General features: G+C 36.0%; 1 protein-coding gene across 2 annotated transcripts in view; it reads right to left on the bottom strand.

Annotated features, from left to right (window-relative positions):
• The window catches only part of PDE3B (phosphodiesterase 3B), a 95,770-nt gene that overhangs the window by 66,996 nt on the left and 1,551 nt on the right, over positions 1-27,223 (bottom strand). The window lies entirely within an intron of this gene.

Here is a 27,223-nt window from a genome sequence, read left to right on the forward strand (position 1 = left end):
AGTTCCCTGGGCTGAAAACAGGCAGAAGCTGGAAAAGTGAAGGAAGACGGTATGAGGGAGAAGAGTATCATACATTTCTTATGTTCATCCTTTCCTCAGCACCTGCCTATGGCAACTTCATTTTTTCACCATGATCTTTAATGCATTTAATTGTACACTAGCCCTTGTAACACACGACAAGATGATAGGCAGCTACTTACAACTACTGTTCTTATTGATTTTCCCTTGGTGCGGTACTCCTGGAGACACTGAATTAATAGGTAGATGCAAAGTGTAAATGCAACAAGTTCTAAACCATTTTACAATCCCAAAAATCCATTTAATATGACATCTTCAAATCAAGCACATAACAGATATTCAGCTGATAAGGCCAGATGTTGAACTCTATCTCAGTTAAAGTTCTGTTAGAAACAGAATATTAAGGCATACAGACCCTTAGTCTGAACCGTTTTTATGCTTTATACAAATGCAATTCACAAGTAACTTCACCATTTGTTTAAGAATAATTCACTGAATTAGATGTCATTTCCTAACTCTTCCTTCCTTACTTTGATATCGAAAGCAGGAGAAAAGATACTTTAAAATAAGAAAATATGGTTAAAGAAAATGAAAATTCATTTAAAAAAATAGAAAAGGAATGAAGGGCAAATCAGTCATAGCACCTGCAGCTACTTAACTCTTTTATCAACAAGAATTCAAGTCCCCTATGTTCTTCTGAATAATGGAAGGATTGCTTTGCAAAACATGTTCGCAGATGACACCAAGATTGGGGGGGGACCAGATGATACACTCGAGAGCAGGGCTGCCATCCAGAGGGACTTAGGCAGGCTGGAGGAAGGGGTCAGGCATGCCCCTTAGAAATTCAGCAAGGACAAATGCAGAGCACCTGGGAAGAAAGAGTCCCCCACAACGATACAGGCTGAACACCGACTGGCTGAAAAGGACTGGGGATCTTGCTGGGTGGCAAGCTGAACAGGAGGCTGCAGCACGCCCTGGCAGCAAAGGCGACCAGCAGCATCCGGGGCCTTAATAACAGGGGCATGGCCGGTACACCAGGGAAAGTGATTATCCTCCTGCACTCAGCACTTGTGAGACCATACCTACAGTACTGCATCCAGTTTTGAGAGCCCCAGTACAAGAAAGACATTGATAAACTGGAGTGAGATCAGCAGAAGGCCACCAGGATGGTCAGGGCTGGAGCACCTGCCCTGTGAGGAGAGGCTAAGAGAACTGGGTTTGTTCTTCCTGGAGAAGGGGTGGCTTTAGGGGGGGGGGAACTAACAGCAGCCTGCCAGTGTCTACAAGGTGGTCATCAAGGTGAAGGAGCCAGGCTGTACCCAGAGGTGTATGGTAGGAGGACAAGAGACAATGTTGAAACAAGAGAGGTTCAGAATGGATACCAGGAAAATCTTTTTCACTGTGAGGACAATCAAGAAATGGAACAAGATGGAGCAAAGTGCCCAGAGATGTTGTGCATCCTTGGAAGTTTCCAAGACCAGACTGGATAACGTAATATACAAGTACAGGATACGTAAAAAGTTTGAAATGGAATTCAAGACCAGTGAGACCATCACGATAACCACATTCAATCTGGACCTTATTCAGCTTGACCTTTTCATCTTTACACTTGCTAATGTTCTGCTATGATCCACAGTAGAGCAGAGTTGCATTTTTTTTTCATATTCTTATTTATGTTAAATCAAAGCAATTATTCTCAACTTGTATATAGTTCTAGAAGTTGTTGCTTCTATTCCTCAACCTGAAGAAGAGCTTCTATGCCCCCTAAATTGTCTTTTTTTGCAACCGTGTCTTAATAAATCATCTGGTACTACTACTCCCTACAAACCTTCTAGTGTCTCTCTTTAGACCACCATGATCACAATCTCATTACTATTTCCTTTACATTCATATAAAGTTTTTTTTCCTCCCTTAAAGGTAATTTTTTATTTAGTGTGGATGTGTTGCAAGTATAATCAGGGACAAATAAAGATTTATAAATGTTATTAAACCAGCTACACTTAAATTTTATTTAGTCCAAAAGCATACGGCAATTAAATATTCTGAGAGCACCATTCCAAATTTTCCAAATTTGGTTAGATGCATGTGCTCTAACCAAAAGACTCTTAAGTAAACATGTTTCACTTGATTTGGAAATTGTATGCCTGTTTTCCTTTCTAGTAGTCCTATTTCTAACCTCCAAATCTTACCAGGTATGTGAAAGCTCTATGTTATGACACTTACGCTCCTTCAAAATTATCATACTAAGTACACTATACAAAAGAGGAAAAAGACTACCTCTCTAAAGCAATAGCGAGGAAAATATATATCCTTCCCTACAGTCTCCTGCAAACTGGACACTGTGGCATATGCAATAGAAGACAACTGCTAATCAAAATAAAATACAGGAAAAAAACAAAGTACGGCATTGCAAATAGTATACACACTTACTTAAAGAACAAACGTCTTTGGCCTAATCTAACTACATACTTTTGTCTTTTCTAGGAGTCTGCCCACAGCAGAGAAACACACAAGCCTCCTTGCGCTGCACCAACTGACGTCAGCAGTCGCTTAGAAACAGCATTTGGTGCAAAAGTGGTAGTACCGAAACTATATTTACAATTGAAAGAGAATGACAGTATGCAGGGTTCACCATAGCTTCAGAAAAAGGCTTACACAATTACAAAGAACAACTATAAAGTATCTTTTCCAAAACTTTCACTGGATTTCCAAAGAATTTTGATCTGCTTAAACACCTTGCAGTGACTGCCCCAACAAGAGTAATATATTTATTTTTCCATATTTTTAATGGTACAATTCCCCTCCCTCCCCCCAACGTCATCAGTTTTGGAATGCAAACTTAGAGCTTCTTTCACTTCTGTTTAATCTGTAAACAAAAATTAAAATCCAGTAACAACTTCAGTGGGTAACTGTTTACAAGAACAAAGCCCTGTTGTTCCCACAGCAGGAAACCAAAGATCTCACAAAACAACCTGCAGCCATAGAAATAATCACCATCACTAATTTCTAAACAGTAAAATGTTTAAAGTTTCTAGCATTTAAGGAACTTAAAAATGTCCTAGTTTAAGTTACTCAACACAAAAATTATTTTGAATAACCTCAAAAATAAGCAATTTAAAACTGCAGAGCTACAAAGCTGTTTCCCACAATTTACCAAATAAATGTATAATTTTAGTTAGAGAATTTTTATTTTACAGTTACAGAATTTTGAAATAATGTTTGAGTGAAAACTGTATATACAGTTTTATTTATCAGTCCATAATAATTTACTACAAATAAAGCAGAGTTTGAGTAGCCTAATACTTTCCATTACAGAATAACATATTATAAAGCTTATAGCCATTTTGAAATTGTAAAACACTTAAATGTAAAATTTCCATGCCAGATGCCAGTTGTTCTCCTTGTTTTTAATTTCTGTGAAAAGTCTGGCTAATCTTTATAGACTAATTCTAAAGGAAATATATTTCGCTTGTATTGAAACATACAGTATATCATGGCAACATGCTTTGGCACAAGGTCTTGAAAACTGAGAGCAAGGCACAGGTATCAAGAATATGTTTTTTGTTACACAAGTGGCAACCTATTGAAATTGAAGAAAAAGATTTGCATATTTTATACCCGTTCCAAAAATGCTGTTAATATTAAATGATAGGTTTAAATACTACACCTGTACCGCAAGTTCTCTACCTTCAGGCTATCAGAAAATAAACAGTTTTCCTTAAAGCTGGGCCTAATAGGGGTCGCAGTGCACTGTAATGTTAGCCATCGTAACAAAGAGTCCATACCTCATGTGCTCACAGCTTTCTCCTGCTGGATCTAAGAAAACATGAAGGAAGAAGCTGAAACTCGAACGGCTTGAAAAAGGCCATTGCAGAGAAAAGAAGAATATGAATCAATATTACCAAAAAAAAAAAGCTTATTTTCATATTCTTTTGATATTTTTCTGAGATGAAACCTTACGTTTAACAATATTCACTTTCAGTCCTAAGCTCTAATTAGTTTCTCAGACAAAAAGTTGTGTACCTATTTATTGGGGTTCTTTTTCTGTATACTGCACCAATATGAAAATTGCACAGAGAATGCTGAACGTCCTTCTTCCTTTGGGCCAACATAAGAATTACTATAAATTTCAAAAGGATTGCTAGTACACATACTATATCAAGTGGAAGTGATCACAATCAGGAATACACACAAAGAGCCCCTGACCTCCCCCAGAGAAATCCACCCTCCATATGCAAAACAGAAAAACCATCTGAAGGATAGTAACCAGGGATAGTCTTCACTTTTGCATACACAGTTCATTCCCAGTTCTCTAAGAGAACAGCAGCAAGTAACATCAATTTGATCTGAAGCAGATAATACATAGTTTCGTTCATCTCATAGTATTTTCTTGCTACTGGGAATGAGACAAAGCCATTCCTGTGACTCCAACATATCTTTAAGGAATATTGTCTCTGGACTATGTCCAGAAGTAATCTGGGCCAAGAATAGTCATTTGATCCAAAACTGAAAAATTCTGACACCAGTCAAAGTTCTTAATCTAAGTAGTTTATCTGGAAGTCAAGCAGAGAGATTTGAGGAAAAAATTGGCTTTATTAAATTTGCGAGGGTCACCCTTGCTGATTCTGTTATAGTTCAGAAATTGCTTCAGCTTGCTTTCCGATTTATATTCCTGTACATGGACTCTAAGTCAATGGATTATTTTCCAGGATTCTGAATTTGCTTCCCATCACACCTCCCACCATGACAGCTGAGAACAGATCTGCCAGCTTTCTGATACCCCTGGGAAACAAAGTATCAATTTTCTGCTACTGTAGCTGGAAATAATCAAGGTGCTGTAGAGAACAACTGGCTGTTCCAACTGTTCTGTATTTGGAGAATTTTTAAGGAGATGGAAAAAGAGTTCAGCAGTGCTTCAATGGACAGCACCGTCAGAAGACTCTGTAGTCCAAGGATCACTGCTGGTAAACTGCCCATGCAAAAACATTCCAAAGCCACTTGGGTACCTTTTAAACATAACTTAGGATAAACAGCAGAGACCCAGAAGCGAATATCCAGATTATGCCTTTACGGAAACTTAGACTGACAGAGAACCTGTCAGTCAATACACTAGGCATGCATTTGCAGACTCCCAAGTTAGAATTATGCTCCTACACTGACAGCTTTGTATTTCATAAGAAAGTAAGACTTGCTGGGAAATTGGGGTAAGTAGGTATTCAATTTTATTGTTGTTCTGGTATCTGGTCTTATGAAACAGTAGAATAAGTGTCTTTCTCCTTCAGAAAAGTTAACTAATTACATTAAAAAAAAAAACCTCACTGCTGAAACAGCCAACACTCAAAATCTAAACATATAGGCCACATCACCCGCTAGCAAAATGTGAACTTCACTCAAACATGCTTCAGTCATACATAAGTTACTTTTCTTAGAGGAAAAAAATAACTGGGAACATCAAAAAGACTGTGAGGAAAAAGAGTATGAGTCATACTTACTCATAAAACTTTAGGTTCTCTGGCTGTTCTGAGGAAAGAAACTCAATAAAAATTCATCCTTTCCCTAGGAAGCAACTTTCTTTGCTACATCCTTTTATTTGATGTCCATTTTACTATTCAGGGCTCCAAAAAATAGGTTGTGACCCATTCTTCTAATCCTTGAAACATACAACATAAAATAGAAATGGCAGAGTTTTCTTCTACATCCCAACAACAGCAGTGAAGCATACTAAGTCTAAAACTGTTCAAAAGCCTCCTTGAAACAATGGCCATTGCCCGTCTCAACTAGTAGCCTAATTCTGTTACAAACAAAAAGGTTGTAGTCTACTGTGAGAGGCTCATAGCACAAAAAATTGGCCAATAAATGAGACATCATTTAATTCACCTTGGAACCATAAACACTAGATAGCTGTTTTCTGTAACTGCTTAAAGACTGAAGAACAGTAAACTAAGTCCTATAATATGACAGTCATGTCACTGTCATGTTGCACTACACCGAAACTCGTCTTTCCAAAACATGAATAAAGCATCTCAGTGGGGAATATCAAAAAGTAAATGAGATTTTTCAGAAAAAGGGGTAAACAGCTCTGCGAGAGGCACAGCTGATGAAAGACTTTTGTTTTATGACTAGATTTTCTGGCAACTTAGAGGTGCAAGCTGTAAATGCCCCATTTTCCTATTTAGGGTACTCATTCCATTCCTCTTGTGTGGCTTCTTCTGTCTTTCTCTTAATGACGGTACTAGTAGGCTCTCTCTTCTACCTGACTTGAGATTTTCATGAAATTTACAGGAATTTTATTTTTCAAGATGACTGTCCTCTGTCAAACTTCACTGAAATTGCACAGTGGATTCAAAAGATGCTAGGGAAGGATTACATGACAAAAAGGTACCTTGAATTAAACTGTGTATATGATAGCGTGCACACGCACATGTAGGCATGCCCATATATCATTTTGTATACATTTCAGCAGTGACAAAATTCTTGTGAAGGTATCTATAAATATTTACAAAATGTTAGGCCATAATTTAATACAGGGTTATACTGTCAGTAAATTAACCTATAGAAGGATTTCCAATTCAAAAAGACAGACAGAATATTCAACTTAGAGGTCACAGGGAAAACACTAGATTTCTGTGGCAAGGGTATAAAAATTCCTCTTAAATTACAGATATTTGACATACTTTTATTAGTGTTTAACAAGAAGATAAAAGAGAAAACAAATTTACTACTAAAAAGTTTTTTGTCTTGTCAGGTAATCATTTACATAGCTAAAAGATGCTTTGTTTTCTTGGAATGATTGCATTTCAAGAAGCAGTCCAAGTGCAGGTGTAGTGATAAAACAATTTTTATCTAAAGGAAGCTCAGCTTGGAGTTTATGAACTGCTAAGACCAGGAAAAAAAACTACTTAGAACAGAAATGCTTACTCATTCACGGAATGGAATAGTTAAAGTAAATTGATTTACTCTTCAATCAATAATAATTCATATCAGTGCTTGAAAAAAAGTAAGTGAGGCTGAAACATATTATTATAAACACCGTAAGACTGACTCACACTATTATAGTTTTAACTCTCACTATCACAGTTAACAGTCTTAATTAATTGCCTCAGGACACAGAAAATAAGTTCCTACATTTGCAAACCAGAAAATGCAGCTTCTCAATGTGCATAAAGGGTTATTAAAAATGGCTACAAATGATTAAACAAAGGAGCATACCACACACTTTAAACAGATCATGAAACTAATCACAATACTAAGCAATATGTTTTAAATGTTGAAGGATAAAAGTTGCAAGCTGAGAGGTTAAGCTGTCCATTTCAAAGACTTTGGCAGAAACTTGTGACATTGATGATATTTTTGCTAATTTTAAAAAGGCTGTGTAGCTGGTTTGAAGGTATGAGGTTTCAGTGTGAACATAAATGGCATTTAACAGTATTTAAATGCACCATAACAAGTCAGTGATTAGATCCACAGATCCAAGAATGGGGTGGACAAACACAAATACTTTATGGACGTTTAGCATATTACTTTTCTTTTGAATGAAACACTTCAGAGACTCTGAAATAACTTCCATTTGATGCATGTTTAGCACCCATAGACAGCAGGGTAGTCTTTACATTTCCCCAACCCATAAAGGACTGTAAGTGAATCAAACAAACAAATAAATAAATAAAATCAGTGCATAGTACCTTTACATGGGGAATAAAACCTTTAACATATAAAGGAGAAAATTTCTTGACTGGAGACCACCAGACAGTGCTGCATACACCGTAAGGCAGGCAAGCTCAGATTAAAATTACCTAGTCTGGGCTTGTCTTGATTCCCTGTCAATGCTGACATCTAAAGAAAATAAACTACATTTCACAGAACCCTCAATTTCTGACAGTTCACCAGCCACAACAGTTCTGGCAAAATATTGAAGCATTGTAGGCTACTTCTTCAAAAGTTTAATTAATCAAAAGAGATTAATGGCAGAATGAAATTCAAGAAAAACTATCCATTCATATTCACCCAATTTCCTGAGTAGATTGTACAGTACGCTACCAGTTTTCTCAGCTATAGTGTTTGCAGCATTAGATATAGCTGCTTTAAAATTATCACAAACTATAGTCAGTATACTTCTTTTCTAAAAATGGCAGAGAGTCATTCATCACACCCTTCTGCAGTCATTATAATGGATGATTGCTCTTATGCTCTTGAAAAGTGGTTCCCAAAACTTCTTGGTCAATGAATAATTGCCCTCTAACATTTCAAATACATTTCTAATAAATTAATTTTCAATTTAAAAGGATTTTTGTTTAATTTTTAAAGTTTTTTGGAACCTTTCTGACAGCTAGCCTTACTCACTAAAACGTCACAGGTAATAGGTTGGGAAGTCCCGTGACAGAGGGCCTTGCACATTCTTCATAATTCACACAGCACTGCCAAGAATAGATTATCTTGCATTGTCACTAACAAACAGATAAAGCCTTAAGAATCGCTAAACCCTCATTTTGACACAATCAAAAAAAAGCGTCTGACTCCATCTTCTGGCTAGGCATAATTGGTACGGAAAAAATAAAAAATAAAAACAAAATCAAGCAAATTACTGATTACATTAGCCTGATGATTCAACTTGAACCAAATCAAAACTTGATTCAACAGAAATAACACTTCAGTTTCAAGCTTTAAGCTTGCTTTTTGTTATCCAGGCTTGTTTCTTCATTATACCATTAAAGTTATCTCTCAAGTTTATCATTCCTTTCACTTTCCTCCTACATCTCCTGTGTTTTTGAGTTTAATCTTCGACACATTCATAAAACCAGTATTTTGGTTGATATTTTGGTTTAAAAGAAATGCAAACTTGATCAAGGGCGGATTTCTGCTTCATCTTCCTGAACATTACGTTTAAAAAAAAGAAATTGAATTAGGTGACCATAAGCTGTTTTTTGTATCAAAAAAGCATTATTAGTTGCACAAAAAAGTTCTAATATTTCAGATAAAGAAAAAATCCTCCAATAAATGACCTATTCTAAAACTGGTATCAGAAGAAAGGTGCATCTGCCTCCATCTCTTTACAGAGAGATCATTTCTCCAGAAGCAAACATACAAGCAAACACCTCTACACAATAAACATACCACAGACTAAGAGTGATTATAAGAGGAATAAGTAACACGTGATTGGACTGCACAATTCCATATTACAGAAAATTATAAACCTGATTGAAGCTGGCAGAAACAAAGTCATGGGACCTATTGTCTCAGAAAGTTCATTCCAACTATTAATATGAAACTGTTTTTGTCACATTTTCCTTTTTCTTGCTATCATATACACGAATTTTGGCAACAAGAAAATTAAGAGCCAGGGAGGATTACTGCAAAGAGCTGTATTGAAGCTTCCTTATTATAACAACTGACTCCCTGAAAACTTCAAGTACCTGCAAAAGCAGGCAGAAAAATTATTAAAATACCTAAAAGCATCAATGAAGGACTACTGTCCTTCCTGACTCACCACAAGAGGATCTCTTCTTCTACATTCCAGGATAATAGCTCCCGTATTACATACTTAGTCCTGAAGACGGAAGCACAATGGATTGCTGAGAGTACAAGTCCCATAAGGTGACTCACAACAGTGTTGCTATAATTTTATAATTTTCTTTTTACTTTACCCTTTCACTGTGTAGTCTCATGAACGCTTGGGTCAGCACAAAGGGGGATGATGCCAGGGCAGGAACGAGCAGACACTCGTGGGAAGGACCACTCCTTTCAGTGGAGAGGTCATGAAGTGCTCAGGGAATTGCAATATCTGAGTAGAGATATTAAGATTATTAAGGATATGTCCACAAGTCAAGAAATTTCCCTTTCTGTGACTATATAAAAACTAATCTAAATTGAACATTGCTCTTAGCATCAGAAAATCATCATTAAGCATACTCCAACCCCAGAACTCAAAATTTTGCTGAAAACTTGACTGCAGTTGTACCTCCCAGCTAACAAAAGCTACTGTTGCACCACATATTTGAGTCAATTCTGCCATTGGTACAATCAGCAAAACAGAGATAAAGGAAACAATTGTTAAGGAAGAACGGGGAAGGCTCAAAAATTAGCTCAAAAATTTGATAGTCTATCCCCTATATCAAAAGGCTGAGTCTGGCAATGAATATTTAGGTTATAGTGTCCAGCATTCCAAAATTAAAAAAAGAAAGGTACAGAAAAGTTACTGATATCGCTTCAGCTTACAAGTCATTAAAGTCCGTCTCCGGTGCATAACTCAGCGAAAACTATTCCTCTAAATACCTGCTGTACACAGAGGACAACCTTTTAAATTGGAAATTTTTACATAGTCATTATCCCAGAAGAAAAATATAGTGGGATACGAAGACTGAGCAAGAAGACCTGCAATTGTCAAAGGCAATGAGAAGGAGAAATGAGCTCTCTATTCCATAGGATTTTAATGAACTATTACATTCTATTGATGAATTAAGGAGTCTAAAATCCTGTGTAGATTCCAAACAGACTGAATGAAGACTGACACTGAAGAAAATGGAACAAGTTACTTGGACACAGACAATAAACTGCGAAAACCACAATATAGGAAAGGAAAACTTGTGACATGCCAACAATCTTTTAGGGATGGCTAAGGCATGTAATTCCCTCTAGCTTTTATCCTCCAAAAAATCCAAAATGAACAAAAAATCCCACTGACAGGACTAGTGCAGGCTGAAGTTGTAATCTCCCAGGGGTGAAGGTACAGAGAAAATTCATATTCCAAGGAAAGCAGCAGATTTTAACAGCAGGAGAAAAGGGCTAGCAAACAGAAATAAATCTGCATCACTTTCTCTATTACTCTCAATAATTATGTGGAAACAAAACAAAACAAAAAGTTACTGGCAAAGACAACAACAACAACAAAAAAAGCCTAGAAGAAAATGATTCAAATTAGACAACTGGAATAGCATTTAAAAAGTTCCATCTGTCTTAAGTGAGTCTAATGATCATTTAAGAACATAACAATGTGATCAGAAAACAAAACCAAACCTTTGTATCGCTCAGAAAAGCACGAAGATATTTCTGACACACAAAGCTACTATCAACACAAGGTGATCGGACTGCTGGCCATTTTAGCTACAAGGGACTGTCAGTCACTTTCTTAGTGTTTTCAGGTTCATTTTGCAAAAAAATACTGCATTGTGTAAGAGTTACAAAGAGCAGTTTACTGACTTATTTGCCCCAGTAAGAATCACAATCACAAGAAGATGGCAGAGATCTTCATCCCTTTTTTCTTTGTGCCCACTTACCTGACTGGTTCTAAAACACACAGAAAATACAGTATTAGCAAAATTGACTTATAAAGTCAGTAGACTATGACAAATATAAAACAAACACCAGGAATCTCATGGGACTTACTGGACTTTGCTGAAAAAAAAAAAAAGCCCTCCTACCATAATGCCTGAAGGATTAAATAGCTTCCATCTGTTATGCAGACTTATCTTTTGAAACACATATCTATCTCAAACTTATTCTGGTTGGGAATATGAAATTCGGGAAAGAACTGAACGTTGTCTGCTCATGAAAATACTTTGAAAAGTGCTAACAAGTGCCAGAATTAATATTAAACTCAGCTAATTTGGCCCTCCTAGGAAGGAATGAATGAATTAGATAATCCTCTAAGTTACACAGAAAATAAGGATGTAATATGATTCCCATCTCCTTCATTGAAAAATACAGACAAGGCTCCTGGTGGGAAGTAATAAATAAAACAAAATATGGAATACGTCTCATGTTACCTGAAGGTATTGCCCTAGATAAATGGCAGTTACTGAACGTAGACTCGTGAAACCCACTCGATCTGATGACACCATAATCTCCACTTTACTGCTAGGAATTGAAGGGAAAAAGGAGGTTAGAGACAAAATCCACATTGATTTGAGATTTGTAGGTCCTGTTTTTTAAACCACTTACGTTAGCTGTTTATTAGCCTTACAAATTTAAATCTCAACATTCAGCGACTTCAACGGTAAAACTTCATAAACTGCAACTGAGCTAAATAAGAATGCATATCAAATAAAGCACATACCAAATGGTGGCCACGTGCGATGACATGTATTAGTGAGGCTATGGCAGCCATGTGCGATGACATGTATTAGTGAGGCTGGACAAATCAACCAAACAATTTTTACTATCGGAGACGGTTCCATGCAATGGAGAGTGTTCACTGTCTTTCTTTAGAATGGCATCCAAGTGCTTTAGCCACAAAAACAAAACAAAAGAAACAATCTAAAATTCCCCCAAACCCAACCTTTGATAAAAAGAATAGTAAGAACCCTGCAGGAAGATCCCAGGCTGAGTAGGCAGTGATTACAGTTTGGACTGCAACCCCAATGACCAGCTAACCATAAATGATACTCAAATACAATGTGAAAAACGCTCCCTAAAATATAAGATGCTAGACTCCACAGCCAAGTTAATTTATCATAAATGTGCAGAAATAATGCCCAGTGCAATCTTTCCAGGTCTTGTATTCTTCTTCTTTTTTTTTTTTTTTTTTTTAATAGCTTTGCATATAAACTTCAGACACTGACATAGCTCCAGCTTTTGATCTGATTGTATTTTTTTAAAACAAGGAAGAATGTCCGACTTTTATATGGAAGAAAATCCAAAATAATTTGATAATCCCAATATTCAAATATTTCCAAAAAAATCAACTTTTTAACCTTCACACAAACACATATGCATGCATTCTGTATTAACCTTGACACTTTAACAAGTTTAGGTTGTAACTATAACTAGTGCTTAGCGTAACTATAACTTGTGCTATAAAACTAGTCTGTTAAGCTCTAAGTTTATTTAGCTCTTTGTCTGTGTTAGGTAATTTTTTTGAATTAAAAATGCAATGACAAACATTCTTGGTTTAATCTATTGGTCACTGCATGACTTTTCCCCCCAGAAATAATTTAGCTAGCTATAAGGCAACACTCATTAACAACATATTACACCAGTTATTGTGAATTTGTTTATAGTTTTGAAATTAAATGTAGAAAAAGATCATGATTTTCCGAGATAAAACACATACTGCTTTCAACACTAGCTAGTTTAAATTGGTGGTTAAGTAACCAGTGGAAGTTCTGAATTTTAATCAACACATGAAAAAGTCTTTAGACAGAGAATCTGTTACTTTTGAGGTTACACCTAAAGTAACATTCATTTTGAAAACCATGCTTTAATATATATCACTTCAGAACACACAAGAATACTTTGGCATAATTGCTAAAAAGGTGGTAATATATGAAGTGATGGCGAAACTTGCATAGTACTTTATTTTGGTAAACAGGGTTGAGCACTTTTGCACAGATAAGAAAAATTCTATTGTACATCTTTCAGAATCGAGTACAATTACAAAATTCTTTGGAAAGGTAGGCTGAAGACTTTAAAATGCTTTTTCAGTTTATCCGAAGTTATATTTTGCAAATTCTCACGATGGCCGTAGCTACAGTCACAACCTAATAGTTTGAGGCAAAGCCAGACTTTTCCTTTGTAACGGTCAAGTTCAGCTTGCAATACTATCAAAAATAAAAGAACTGTAAGCTAACTGCTAGCAAGTATGACGCAAGCAGTTTCCTTGGTAACAGCCCAAGTTACTGAAGTGCCTGATCCAGCATTTCCTCATCTGTTTGCACTCACACCAGCAGTCTGACAATGTAGTCACTGCATCCTGTTTCACCCAGCAGCCAGTGAAACATACTAAAGTTTAACCCTTGACTAACATCTTTACAGTTAATCTATAATATCTATAAATTAACGTTTATAGCAATATTGTATGTATGCATTTTTAATTTTCTTGCACATTTGCAATAGCAATGTACACTGCATTCTTTTTAATCAAAAATAAAAGGATGTGAAAGAAGACATCTAAAATAAAAAAAAGTACATTTCAAAACATAACCAAAACATAAAAATCCACATAAACGATAGAAAGTATCTGCCATAAATTAAATATAAAAAACTGTAGTCACCTGTAGAGTCTATAAAACATCTAAATAGCAGTACCTTTTTAATTTTACAATTCCAGAATTTTCCTGATTTTATACAATACCTAAAATTCATTAGCTATAAATATCAAGAGAATCTATCAAACTACTTCTCATTGACATAAAAAGGAAGTGTTCTTAAATAAATCAACAGCATGCATTAAGAAGTTATAACAAAACAGTTACTGTATACACAGAGACAAAAACAACACACACACACACATTTTGACCTAAAAAAAAAAAAAAAGCAGAGAGAGCATGGATCTCATCATCAGTGAATTCTTTCACAGGAAGTGCTGATTCTAAAACAATATCAGCAACAAAATCACACATGTTAATCAAAATACGCATGTACTGGCCTTTCTTAAAATAAATTGCACAAAAAAAGCTTTGGATGATATGGGGGGGGTTTATTTTTAAATGTTTATTTGATTTTAGCCATTTCAAGACATGAATAAAAATGAAAATTTATTTCCAGCACAGACCTTTTATGTGCTGGCATCAATGCTCATCCAATGTAAAACATAACTGCTTTCTGTACTATCGGTTAATCACGAGGCATAAAGAAAGTAAAAAGGCAAGATTAAAAATCATATTTTTAGGATAAAAACTCCAGGTAACACTTCACCAAGGAAAAATACACGTGCAGTTTAGTGATGACAATGTTTCCCGCCTAACTGATCTCTCTCCAGGGCAATTTTAAGTGGGAAATCCTCAAACATTCTAAAGCCGGCAGAATGACAGCCAGCCATATAAACTTGGCATAACAGTTTCCTGATGACTAAAGAGAAGCAGATATCGAAAAGGTGAAGGTGCAGGGAGGAGATTATGCTAGTGACTTATTTTTACTATTTCTTTCACAAAGTCCTACTAATTCAGGAAGCGTAAGTTCATAACAAATTAGAACTGCTCTAAAAGGAGGTCTAAAACAGTCCTGATCTTCCAGTAACAAAAAGTCTAATTCTTTCAAATACATCATGGATTCTCCAGTTTCTTGGGAGACCTTCGTGCTCAAATTTAGTATCTTTATTTATCCATAGTCTAAAAATCAAAATACCAAGTGTCAGGCAAAAAAGCTCACGTGTACAAATGAGCACTGTGAAATACAACTCCTAAGAACAGCATGCAGGTATGCAATGACAACTATACTTCTGTAGAAAACACGAAACAAAAAGGGATACCATCTTTATATGATATAATCAATGCTCTGGTTTAGTTAGCAATTAACTTGTTGTTAGCATCTCTGATATTTTTCCTCTAAATGGAGGTGTTTCAATCAGCAGACTTTTCTACTCTGTTAGTATAGTTTTCTACTGCATCACTTTTTTAGATTCTTCCCATACACCAGCATTTCCCTTTGTTCTGCTTTTGCAGTACCAGTATAGTAGGCAGGAATGGCAACCAGAGAAGAAGAAAACTTGCAGTAACAGGGAGAAGCAGTCTATTGGTAAAGAAAATTTTCCTCAGTTGAATGCAAAACCAGCTAAGAAAATACACACAAAGTAGTCTGGTACCTGATTATTGAATTCCAGAGAGATCAAAGAGTTTCAGGAATGCAGAGGCAATGACAGGCAGAAAAGTTGTGATGACATGAGGTACGTTGAGTAACCTGTGGGAGAGAAAAGCAGGCCAACAGAGACTAGCGAGACTGATGGTGTTAGGTTACCCTAGATCTAGATGCTTCCCATCTCAACTCTACTCAACTATGGATCAGGGAGTCCTGAAAAAAACCTCTTCTCCAGTCTGTGAACTGTTGATAGTAATCTCCTTCTTCTGGCTCTCTAGGGTATAGGTTTGCGGTGCTTGGCCATGTGATGACTTTTGGTATGTAGTTCAAGGCTCAGGCAGATTACCCAAAACCAGAATAGATAATGGTTGCTGAGGAGGTCTTTGACAAAAATATTTTTAATATATCTGGACTAGAACCAAGAAGTGGATGAACATCCACAGACAAGCTCTGTCTGAAGGCACTAAAAATGCTCACATCTAAATATGAACATAGGTATCAAATGACCTAACATTTAATTGATATATAATAAAGCCATCTTGTATAGAGGGATAGCCTCTATGCAAGGCTTGAAAGCCTATTCAAATATCAAACAGTCAGAATTGTTGTCTGCTTTATAAGAATTGACTAACTATGCAATCTACTAGACATACACTTTTTCCTCCAGCTCTGCCTCTTGGTATACTCTGACTGGGATGTGAAAAGAAGATTTAGCTTTATGGATACAGCTAAATGAACTCCCAAATGACACTCATGTCAAGACAGAGGCAAGAAACACACCCTTCTTTTTGTCTCTGGCTTTTCTTGGCTTACCCCTCTTCATGAAATCTGCAAGAGTACCACTGCAGAACATCATGACATGTAGCAGAGTTGATAGGAAGGAAGTGACAGACCTGGGACACAGCTGGGAAACTAACAGACATGCTGAGTCAAACGCATTACTCAGAAACTGGAAATAAAGTTCAGAATTTTCCTCAAAAGCTCTGCAAAAGTCTAGTTTGATTGCCTATGGAGGCAAATAAGACTCAAGACAGCAGGATAGAAGACTTTCCTCTGCCTCTGTTGATCCTATTGTAACCCAAGCTGTAAGCAGAATGAAATACTTCAACTGAAGTAATATATGAACTGCAGTAATACAAAGATCAGGCAAAGTTGTTTTTTTTTTTTCTTTAATAGGACTCTAATATTCCAGGAAGGTACTTTTAAGGATATAAATCGTTCAGCGCTTTCCTATTGCTTTGCGTAAGTATGGAGAAGAAATGCAGTAAGGTGTTTTGCATCTGTTTTTGATGCACAGTTTACTCCCCTTTATCATTAGCCAGCTACCTACTCATGCTAATAAATACAGCACTGGAGCTAACATTAATCCCATTTCTCCCTCCCCACTTGCTTACAATTGGAAAGTGTTATGCCAAACAAGCAAGATGGCTAAAGCCTGAGTCTTCTCCAAGTGAAATAAAATAAAATATAACTAGAAAACCTTTGCCCTCTCTATCCAAGAAGCAAACAAACAGAGAATTGTTCTCAGCTTTTATAGATTCTCTGTAGGTCACAAAGAATAGGCTGCTAACTAGAAATGTCTACACACTAAGAGCCCAGACCTTACAAATAAATTTGAGCAGGTAACAGGTACATGCTTATGGAGAATGAAGCAAGTGAGCAAATGCCTTGCATCTAACATGTAGAACTAAAAGAACAAAATGGAAAAAAGAAAAAAGTCATACAAAATTATAATATTATATATACACCAAGAAAAATAATGAGGTTTGTATAAGTATGTCAACGATAAACGTACGTGTCTTTTCAAATGCAGATGAATTGTGTGTCATTTTTCAGTAATAGACATTTATTTGGTATTCAAGTATGAGATTCTAGAAACATTTTTGTTATAAATGCTAAAGAAATATTTAATTATTTTACTTTATAAATTATATGTTACCAAACGTTCTAAAGGAGTAAGTTTTTAAAAACAATAATTTGGTTGATATGCTTCAAAAAAAGTGAAACATCACTTTTTCAGCGCATTTTTATATCTTTGGTGAAAGTTACTCATCATTTTGAATCCAATTACATTACTGATCTTGTAAAACAGAAATATAAAGACTACATTGGTAAGAAGGGACGTTAAAGTAATTTTAAAGTTAGGAACGGCTAAGGACAGGAAAGGAGAAAAAAAATTAGATTTCAAAAGAGAAAGACAAGCAAGAAAGCAATTATTATTTAATACTAATCTTCTGGAAAATCCTTTATCTTGTATTTTGAAGGCCCAAATACTTAAACGTGTGACTAAGAAGGCACCAATCCTGCCCACCACTAGCCAGGAAGGAACACAGCTTTAATGCTGCATTCATTTGAGATTGTTAACACCTGCTCTAGAGAGCTACAGTTATAAATTACATCAAACCTAGTGAATTTTTGACAAGTAAGAACTATAATCTAATTCCTTAAACAGTGTAAAGCACATGTTCTTTTCCACTTGAAAGCTAAAATGCTGTGCTGACACTCTGGTAGGAAGCTACCTAGAATCTGTTAAGGCAAGTATAGAAGACTTACAAATCTTTAGCAACAAGATGTTAACAGCAGCTAGTCTTATTTAAAAAATAACAACAACTATATACCTGTATTACTTAAAGGAGAAGTGTTATAGGCCCACTGCTAAAGTAATACTGAATTTGCAGTTAATGCCAAGATTGCATCTCTTTACTTTATATAAAACACAGCATAAAACTTTTCCAAGTTGTAAGCTACTTTCCTAAACATAAATTAAAACAAAAACAAGTTGGCAGTTTCACATGTACAGATTGAACATTAGTTTCTACTTAAATTTGTCCTGAAGTTTTATCTTTAGTAATCTTAATAATGGGTTGCACAAATGTCATATGTAAGCACAAAGTTTCATTCAGTTTTAACAAGACTGAGTTTGAAGTTTAAGGTCTTTAAATGTTTTCTGATTTGTACTCTTCGTAAGAATTTTTATCCTTCACACAGGAACTGAAACACTACTTCAATCTTGAGAACATTTCACATAAGACTTTGAAATAACTACCACTGTCTCAGAGGGTCTGAAAACACAGGCTACCCTTAAAAGCAATAGCCAGCATCTATTGTTCATCTACTCATCGAACCGGACCCCTGTTCATCTACTTATGGTTTCTTACTCTCATCTTGACATCACCGAAAGCCACCTGCAAACCAATTATTTTCAAGTTGCTCTAAAAATATTATTCTTCAGCATTGAACAAACATCTGTCAGTTATGAAAAATAAGCAAACACAAGCCACAATAAAAAGACTGGTCATTAACACAAAAACTGTTTCAAAACCTTTTTGCTTAGACAAAGTTGTTCCAATCAGAAGCTCCAAGGGAAAAAAAAGAGTTAGATTTTCAAAATTACTACAAGCATGAAAAGAATTCTTCTACAGAAAAACAAAAAACAAACTTTGATATATATTCTAATTAATGGTTTTCTATCTGAACATACAATAAATTTATAAATGCTTGTAAATCAAAATACTTCAACTGTGCTGTGCCATAACAGCACAAATGCTGTCACGTAGAGGATTTTAATCACTCAGCTTTATATAGACATATTACACTTCTTTATTCATTAGACAGATCATAAGTAACATTATTTGACTTTTTACTATTAAAAAGGAAACAGGCAACTGAATGCCTAGATAAATATCTATGTGCATAGTCAATTGAAATTCTCTCAATGCAAATTTCATTTGAAACTTCCTTTGCAAGCTTGTTTCAATGATCTCAAATAGATACTACGCTCCCCCCAAAAGCAGAGTTAGTTAAAACAAGGACAAAAAAAAAGAACATACATGGCGTGCACAGCACAGATTTGTTTGTTTTTTCTTGCAGTGCATTTCACATCTTAACTCTGTCCTATACTGGCATGTGAAGAAGAACAAGAGCCCCTCACATAGTTCATCTATGTATTTATTTAACCTGGTCTACAAACAACAATACACAGCAGATAAACCTCTGTTAAATGTATTTTTGTACAGATTCTTTAAACAGTTAAATGCATTTTTGTACAGATTCTCTCAGTGAAAGTGGTATAACCCAGATCAACATACATCTCTACCTGGGCAAAGTAAAGCCTGCTGCTCAGACAGTCCAACTAGTCAAGTGGAAAAATGTGCTAATGCGGCTTTACTTCTTCCAGTCTGAGCTAATTCATTCAGTGTCAGAGCAGATGGCATTTCACAGCCACAGCAGGATTAAAACATTTTCAGTGTCCTAATCATACCTTTAAGTTTGAACACAGATTTCCCTCCCCTACTACTCACACATAAGACCTTAGCTGCTTGTATCTACGAAAATGTAGCTTAAATCAACTGAAACTGGTGTTCAAATTAGGTAGGGAGGATAACTCTAAGGGAATGAAAACGTGTGAGACACTGTGGAACTGCAAGAGCGGATATCAAAAAACTTGTGAATGCATTTTTGCATTATGCTGTATAGATGGCAAATCAAATGCAACTGAGGCTAGTGCAGATATTAATGAAGAAAATAATCACATAAGACTTCTCTCAAATGCATTTTCTTTTTAAAGTTAGTATCATTAAAACACAAATATGACACCGAATTTTATTAACTATTAATGATGTCCTATAAACACAAAAAAAAACACAATCCCTGCTGCAGAAAAAGCTCACAAAAAGTCATTTCTTGTCTATCCCTTCCAAAGTTACAAGCTTAGCTACCAGGAGGACATCCACTTTTGTAAAGAGTACGTGCCATAAGGTTCCTTGGCCACCATGCATCTTTCAGGTAGAAGATAACCACTGATCCTTAGATATCTCATCATCAGTGATCAAACACTAAAAAACCAGTATCAGCAATTTGCATGAAAGGATATAAGCTGTTCTGAAGAATCAACAGTACTAGAAAAGCTCACCGATATCCATTTTTAAAACTGTATTTCTTATCTAATACTGTAACTTAAGAGTACCCAGAAATTTAGAATTCCTTTAGGAAAATCTGCCAGACAGAAAGAACAAAATTATACTCTTGAAGTAGCAAATAGCACCTAACCATGTTTAGGAAATAAAACTGATCTGAAAATAATCTGTGATTGAATCTGTAACATTAAACTGACTCTAAGAAAAACAAAAAGGAAAAGACTTTTAGAGACACTAAATCTAAATATAGGCCTTTAATTTTAGGTCACGTTGGAACAGAAATCGTGCTAAAGATACAGACAGTCTAGTGTAACTATACAGTCTAGGATAAGAATGTCCTTTTTAGGCTTTAGTTCAGCTCCCATTGTGTTAAAAGTGTTTAATCTAATTTAAAAGAAAATGCAACACGACCAATAATGAAGGTTAAAAGAGGCACTCCAATACAAGGTTCATAGTGCCTATGCAAGGAGTCATAAGCTAAACTGTTATCTCAGTAAACTGATAAAACTTTTCTCTGCAAACCTTAAGTTTCACTCACTTCCAGAAGACTTTAGTCTCTATTATGAACTTCTGCTGATAAAACTATATTGACTGTAAATATAAATAGGCAGATGTGACACAGGTTTGCTAACAGAAGCACCTAGCATTGGCACAATTCCTCCAGAGAGGGGGGGGGGGAAAAAAAAAAAAAAGCACTTGGGGTGGTTTGGGTGTAACTAAAGTATTCACCTGAAATTAAACCACATCTACATTTATCAATTCTTATTAGCAGCATGGATATAGCTAAACCAATGTACATATACTGCTAATACATACCAAAACCCCCTGGAACATTCCTCACAGAAGAAGCATGATCTCTCAAAAACAGACCCAAAGCATCAAAGTACAACTGCACATGGTACATCTTCTATGGTATCTTGAGTATCTTACAAAAAAGGAAATTATCTAAGGAAAAGATAATGTTCACATTGCATAAAATAAGTTTTTATTTATCAAGTGAACAACAAATGGAACATCTGCTCCAAATATGCCTTTAACTTAGTGAAGATATATGAGTTTGCACAAAGGAGCATTAAGGTTGGCAACTCAATACTGGATAAGAAAACTTAACAGGGTTAGCACTCAGTCATTCACCTGGAAGTAACGGTCAGCTTTTTCCATTTATCTTATACAAAGAGAGATTAGCACTGCTAGTCAAAAAGGTTGGGCAGGGCAGCGCTGGACTTCATAAACATTGAGGTACCGGATAAACAGAGACACATACAAAGATTACTTAAACATCTGTGCCCTCTTTTATCCCTCTCCCAGTAATTTTACACTTGCTTCAAAGGAGCACGGTAAATTAAAAAGCTATGAAAATGTAGGGATGGCTCACGAGAAAAGAAACACATCAAAGCATACTCCAGGTCAGCAGCTGCCCGTATTTATATGAATTATGTCCTTTTCCAAAGTAGTATGATCCATTTTCAAGCATAAGACTGCTTCTGGAAACTGTACTTTCATTTTAATAGTCATTTACTGGTATGCAATCTCTAGTTCCTGAAACACCTCATTTTCCTCACACTCACCAAAAAGGCCATGCAGTTAATTAGGTCTTCCTTAAAGACAGATCTCTGATCTGCTTTTGTGACTTTCCCCCTTCCCAAACACCGTCATCCATCAGCTTATGTCATGCTACCACATGACTTCTTAGCATTGGTGATTCCTATCTGTTTGGAAGTTTCTAATTTTCTTTTGGTTCCACTGGATCCTTGAAGTTATTGACTCTTTTTATGCTTTGCTAGCATTCCCTCAGACATTACAAAGTCTCTCCTGCCTATTTCAAGCCTGGGTGGCAGAAAAGTCATCTTTTTTTTTTTTTTTTTAATGTATTCTGTTAAATCTTTCCATCTTGCTAAACGTTTCTATTTCTCCCAGTGAAAAAGTCACATTGAAACTCAACTTCTCCTTTTCCCCTTGACTCTCATCTCAAACTATTTCTTCAGCTCTCTCTTCCCATAGTTTTATCCTAGAAAAAATGGGTGAGAGATCCCAACAAAATACTTTATAACCTTGGCCTCCTGTGGTTTGCCCTCCCTTCTCATTCACAAGCCAGAAGCTTCTCACCTGCTGTCCTCCACAAGTTTTTCCATCTGTGATGGGAAAGATTACATTTCCCAATTTCCCTCTCTCTTATTCTTTGCTTTCCATAGAAGCATGAGATTTACTCTTCCATCTTCAACAAGTATTTTATGAGCACCAGATCCAATAGCTTCACTTGTTAGGGCTCAGAAAACAAAAATAGGAGGAAAAAAAAAGTTTTAAAAATTCACTTCCTAACAAAAGTCAAATAAGGCACAGGCTTTAACAGAAATTTTTCCATGCAGTTCTGGTACTCGCTCATGACATGAGGGAGTCGTGGATTCTCAGAGTTCAGCTCGCACTGCAGACTTGCCCTCTGTAGGGGCACCCTCTCTGGGGTTCCTCTTCTCTTCCTACTTATCTTTTTTCATAAAACTTGCTAGGATTTGATATATTTGAAACTTCTAAGCCCATCATATTCAACCAGTTCAGCTGGTCAAGTTCAATTATTAGGATGATACTAGCAGGCATATACATATGCACAAATAGATTATGTTGGTAGATTACGCTTTTCCTACCTGACCCCTGGTGAACTCTCTCTTCTTTCATATTTAACCTCACAGAACCTACTGTTCACAAACCAGAGTCTGGACATATTCTATTCCACTGTCATTCTAGACACTCTCATGTGAACCTTTTTTCCTAATCTCTACAATTTTCTTGCAGAAGTTTAAATGTCTTCCTAGTCAAAGGTGAAAATGAGTACTTTATCCTGTTAGTTCCATTTGACATAGTTAATCACTCTGTCCTTGGAATCTTCTCCTCCCTCAGCTTCTCCACTCCTTCCCTCCTGTCACTCTGGTCACTCCTGTAACAAAGGAGTAACCCTCACCCTCCCTCCAGATTTGTCCAGCATTTCCGCATCAGTTGTCTTTGATGTCCTTCCTTTCTCCCTCTACTTATTTCCAGGTTAACCACACCTCCAAAAACATTCAAGCCCCTTTGCTACGCTGATTTCCAAACACTTTTCTTTACTTCTCACCTACTTCTTCTGTCCAAAACAAAACAAAAAAAATTAAGTTTTAGATAATCTAAAAACCAGGTTAAGCTAAGCTTAGCTAATATAATTCTTCATTGTGCTCAGCCTCCCTAGTAACATCCTTTGTCATTTTCTGTGAACCACAGATATTATAAAAATAACAAAGTAACAGGTAGCTTCTGCACTAGAAAGCTTAAAGCCTGAGTACTTAAGACTGCTGAAGTATTTGTTTCACAAACAGGAAGCAGGAACAGATATAGATTGCCTAAGCAAATGAAGAATTGTATTAATTTGAAGTTACATAAATACTTAAGACTCTAATTGAGGCCCGATCTGCCTAAGGTAATCCACAAAAGGTACAAGATAGCTAGGAATTGAAACTGGGGAGATCTAGGGTTAATCTAACAGCCTAATCACATGACAATTCTTCCTATAGCTAACAGAATGCAACATGAAAGTGTTATCCATGAACTATGCCAGCATTCCTACACATTTCAACAGTAAGTCAGATAGCTAGGAAAAAGAAAAGGCAGCTCTGTTTATAGACTGTTTTGGACACATACCTCACATATAAAAATCAGGAAGGCCTATTCTTTCTGCAAGGAAAAATATGCATATTATAAAATACTTTGACTCATCTAAATTCCTATGTAGGAGTTCCTACACATACTCTTTCTCAGATACCTGTTCACCTGCATGTTAAAGGAAGCGTTAATGCAGTAGAGTTCAAAAAAAAAAATAGCACCTGCATAATTTTTTGTTTTAATTTTAGCCATACAACACTCTGATCTATATGTATTGGCATTCACATATTTTCACAATGGCGTTTAGATATACCTACATAAAAATGTAAATATATAATAGACTTTTCCCCTCTGAACTACATTGTTAGCGACAGGTACTGCAGAAAAACGACACATAGCATGAAGTTGTAGGCTGATGGCTAAAGCAAGTGCCAATTTCATAGAAAAGGTAAGAACAAAGGTAATTCAACTTAGCAACTTTTCAGCATTATAGTTGCCATATCTGTCCAACTACAGAAAGCAATGCTTCAAATATTTAGCATATTGATTGCTCAGATCAGAAAGCTTTTACAGGATCATGCTCATAGGGCCTGTTTTCACCTCTATCCCAGAAAAGAGTGACAGCTCCATCTGATTCCAATGCGCGCACTACTGGTTGCATATACATGGAACTACTTCCTGTGTCCATCTCCCCACCCTGCATGCAGATATCTTATAACTATTGTCTTAAGCTAATTAGTGAAAAAAACAGTCAGCCCAATGTAATTATTTGCTCATAGTATTTAACGAGACAGAGTCAGGCATAATTTCAAATCAACAAGTAACTGAAAACTTATGGTCAATTTCCCTACTTTTCCCTGAGAGTAACTCAAAGCTGTATCTATCTTTCTGTTTTTACTTGCTCCTGCTTGTAGAGATTCAATGCACATTAATAACCACATAAAATACATCAAGTACATTTACCATAGTAACTTAGCTCTCATTTACCAAAACATTAATGTCCTAGTGGACTTACAACACATTCCTTGTATTCTACTGATCTTTCTAACAATGCTCATTAAGCTCACTATGGCTAAACATTAATATTGAGAAAATCATTACAATATTGTATAAAGATCGGCAAAATATGCAATCGATGTTTAAAGAAAATTAACATAACAAATGCTCTCTGAAGAGCATTAAGTGCATACATTCCTTCTGTTTCAAGGACATAATATAAAAAGCTTTTAGTGTTTATTCAAATAAAGTTGCACAACGTATGTTTACTTCTCTCCTCACACACAAACAGTTGACATTTTAATCAGCTCTGCAACGTCTGATCTCTCTCCAAGTGAGACAGGAAATCAGAGGATTTAAACTGTATTATTCTTACAAAATCACCCACAAACTATTGTATAGAACATACATCTATGAAGCCCATTTAAACTTTGCATAATAAAGCACAAATATTTACTGTAAAGCATAACAGACTGTTAGGAAAATAGAAAACTGAAGATCTCTTTCTTGTTTCTATTTACTTCCAGTGATAATGAAGACACCAAATTCTGGATGTCTACCATAAGAGTTACATTTTACTATGAACACATATGATTTAAGTACACTCAGTAAAATCCAGGTATTTAGTTATGGTTGACATTTATAGTATTTCTTAAAGAATAATCAATGCCTTAACTTGAAATACACACATGCTTTTAGGAAGTGAGCTGAATACCGAAGGAAGCATTTAGTAACTTGCATAAGAACAAATATCTTCTATTCTCTAGACTAGAAAGTCGTTAAAGTCGTTATCATATTATCTGATTTGTTTAATACATCGCAGGTGACCATGAGACAAAGAGAACATTTACTATCTAGAAGTAGATAGTAAATTATTATACAATATGCCCCATATATCTTAACTAGTATTAAAATATTTTAATGTTTATTTCATAGTAGGTATTTAATAATTAAAAATGTATTGAACGAGTTATTTCTGTATACTTGCACTTTAACGTTTTAGGTAAAAAAACAATTACTGGTGGGTTATTCTAAAGTACAAATGCCAGGGAAGAAACACTCGAAAACTACTCCATTGTTTCAGATTCACCTCGTATTTCCTCAGAGCTATTGCATGGCAATCACAAGAGGTGTATTACAGAATATCTGTTAAAGCAGAATTCGAGAATTTCATCTAGGATCCATGAATTTCAGCCACAACAGAAGTAGATGGGGGATTCTGCAGCAACAATCACTTCACAGAAACCGTTCACTTGCACGTTTATTAGAAACACTCCCCTTACTCTCCCTCCTATAACGGGCTGATTATCCACTTCCAGCAGCCTCGGACCAATTGCATCGGCAATACAACTTGATGTTCCTGGAGTTCACGTGCGATTTCCCAAATATAAACAAACTCAACCCCACACGGGGGTTTGCACTACAAAAAACACAAGACTCATTGAAAAGTTTTCCACGAGGTAGAAACCAACAGAGTTCCATTCAAGAAAACTGAATGTTTCGGGCATCTTTCCAGACTCTGCTGAACAGTTCTCTCTCTTCAGTAAAAAGAAGTTTCTTAAATCAAATCAACCGAAACTTAACGTTAACTTATTTAGAGTGAAGAAGAGAAGGGTTTGCGGGAAAGAGAGAAACGGGAGACAGTAATCTGCAAGGCAGAAGGACAACCACCGCTCAAACATCGCCAAAAACTGGTAAATAATATCCCTCAAAATCTGATTTTTCTTTAGCACTTGGCAATCGTTTTGTCGATAGAAAGTGGGAAGAAGAAACTGAAGTGCCGTGCAACTAGAAAGCTGAGATTTCTTTCTCCCGTAAAGTCTGCCAGAAGCGGAGGAGGTGGGCTTTGGGAAAGAAACAATCAAAATAATAAGGTAGCTGATAGCCGAAGGTGTTGGTTTTTTTTAAAGGAATAAGACAACTGTTAAATACTTAGGATTGTACGAAGAGCGAGTCAGCACTCCGTCCTACTGCAAATATATTATCATGATTTAGCTCCTATACAGAAACAAAGGATAATACCGATTCTGCAGAATTACGTTGAGGAACTAACGTACGCTAAGAAACTAATGTATTCCTCTATTCCTTTAACAGGAGTTTGACAGTTAGCAGACATCCAGCATATACATATACAGAAGTTAGGAAAAGCAAGCGGCGCTCAT

The sequence above is a fragment of the Struthio camelus genome, chromosome 5 (assembly GCF_040807025.1).
Source record: "Struthio camelus isolate bStrCam1 chromosome 5, bStrCam1.hap1, whole genome shotgun sequence".
In the NCBI taxonomy this organism is placed as follows: Eukaryota; Metazoa; Chordata; class Aves; order Struthioniformes; family Struthionidae; genus Struthio; species Struthio camelus.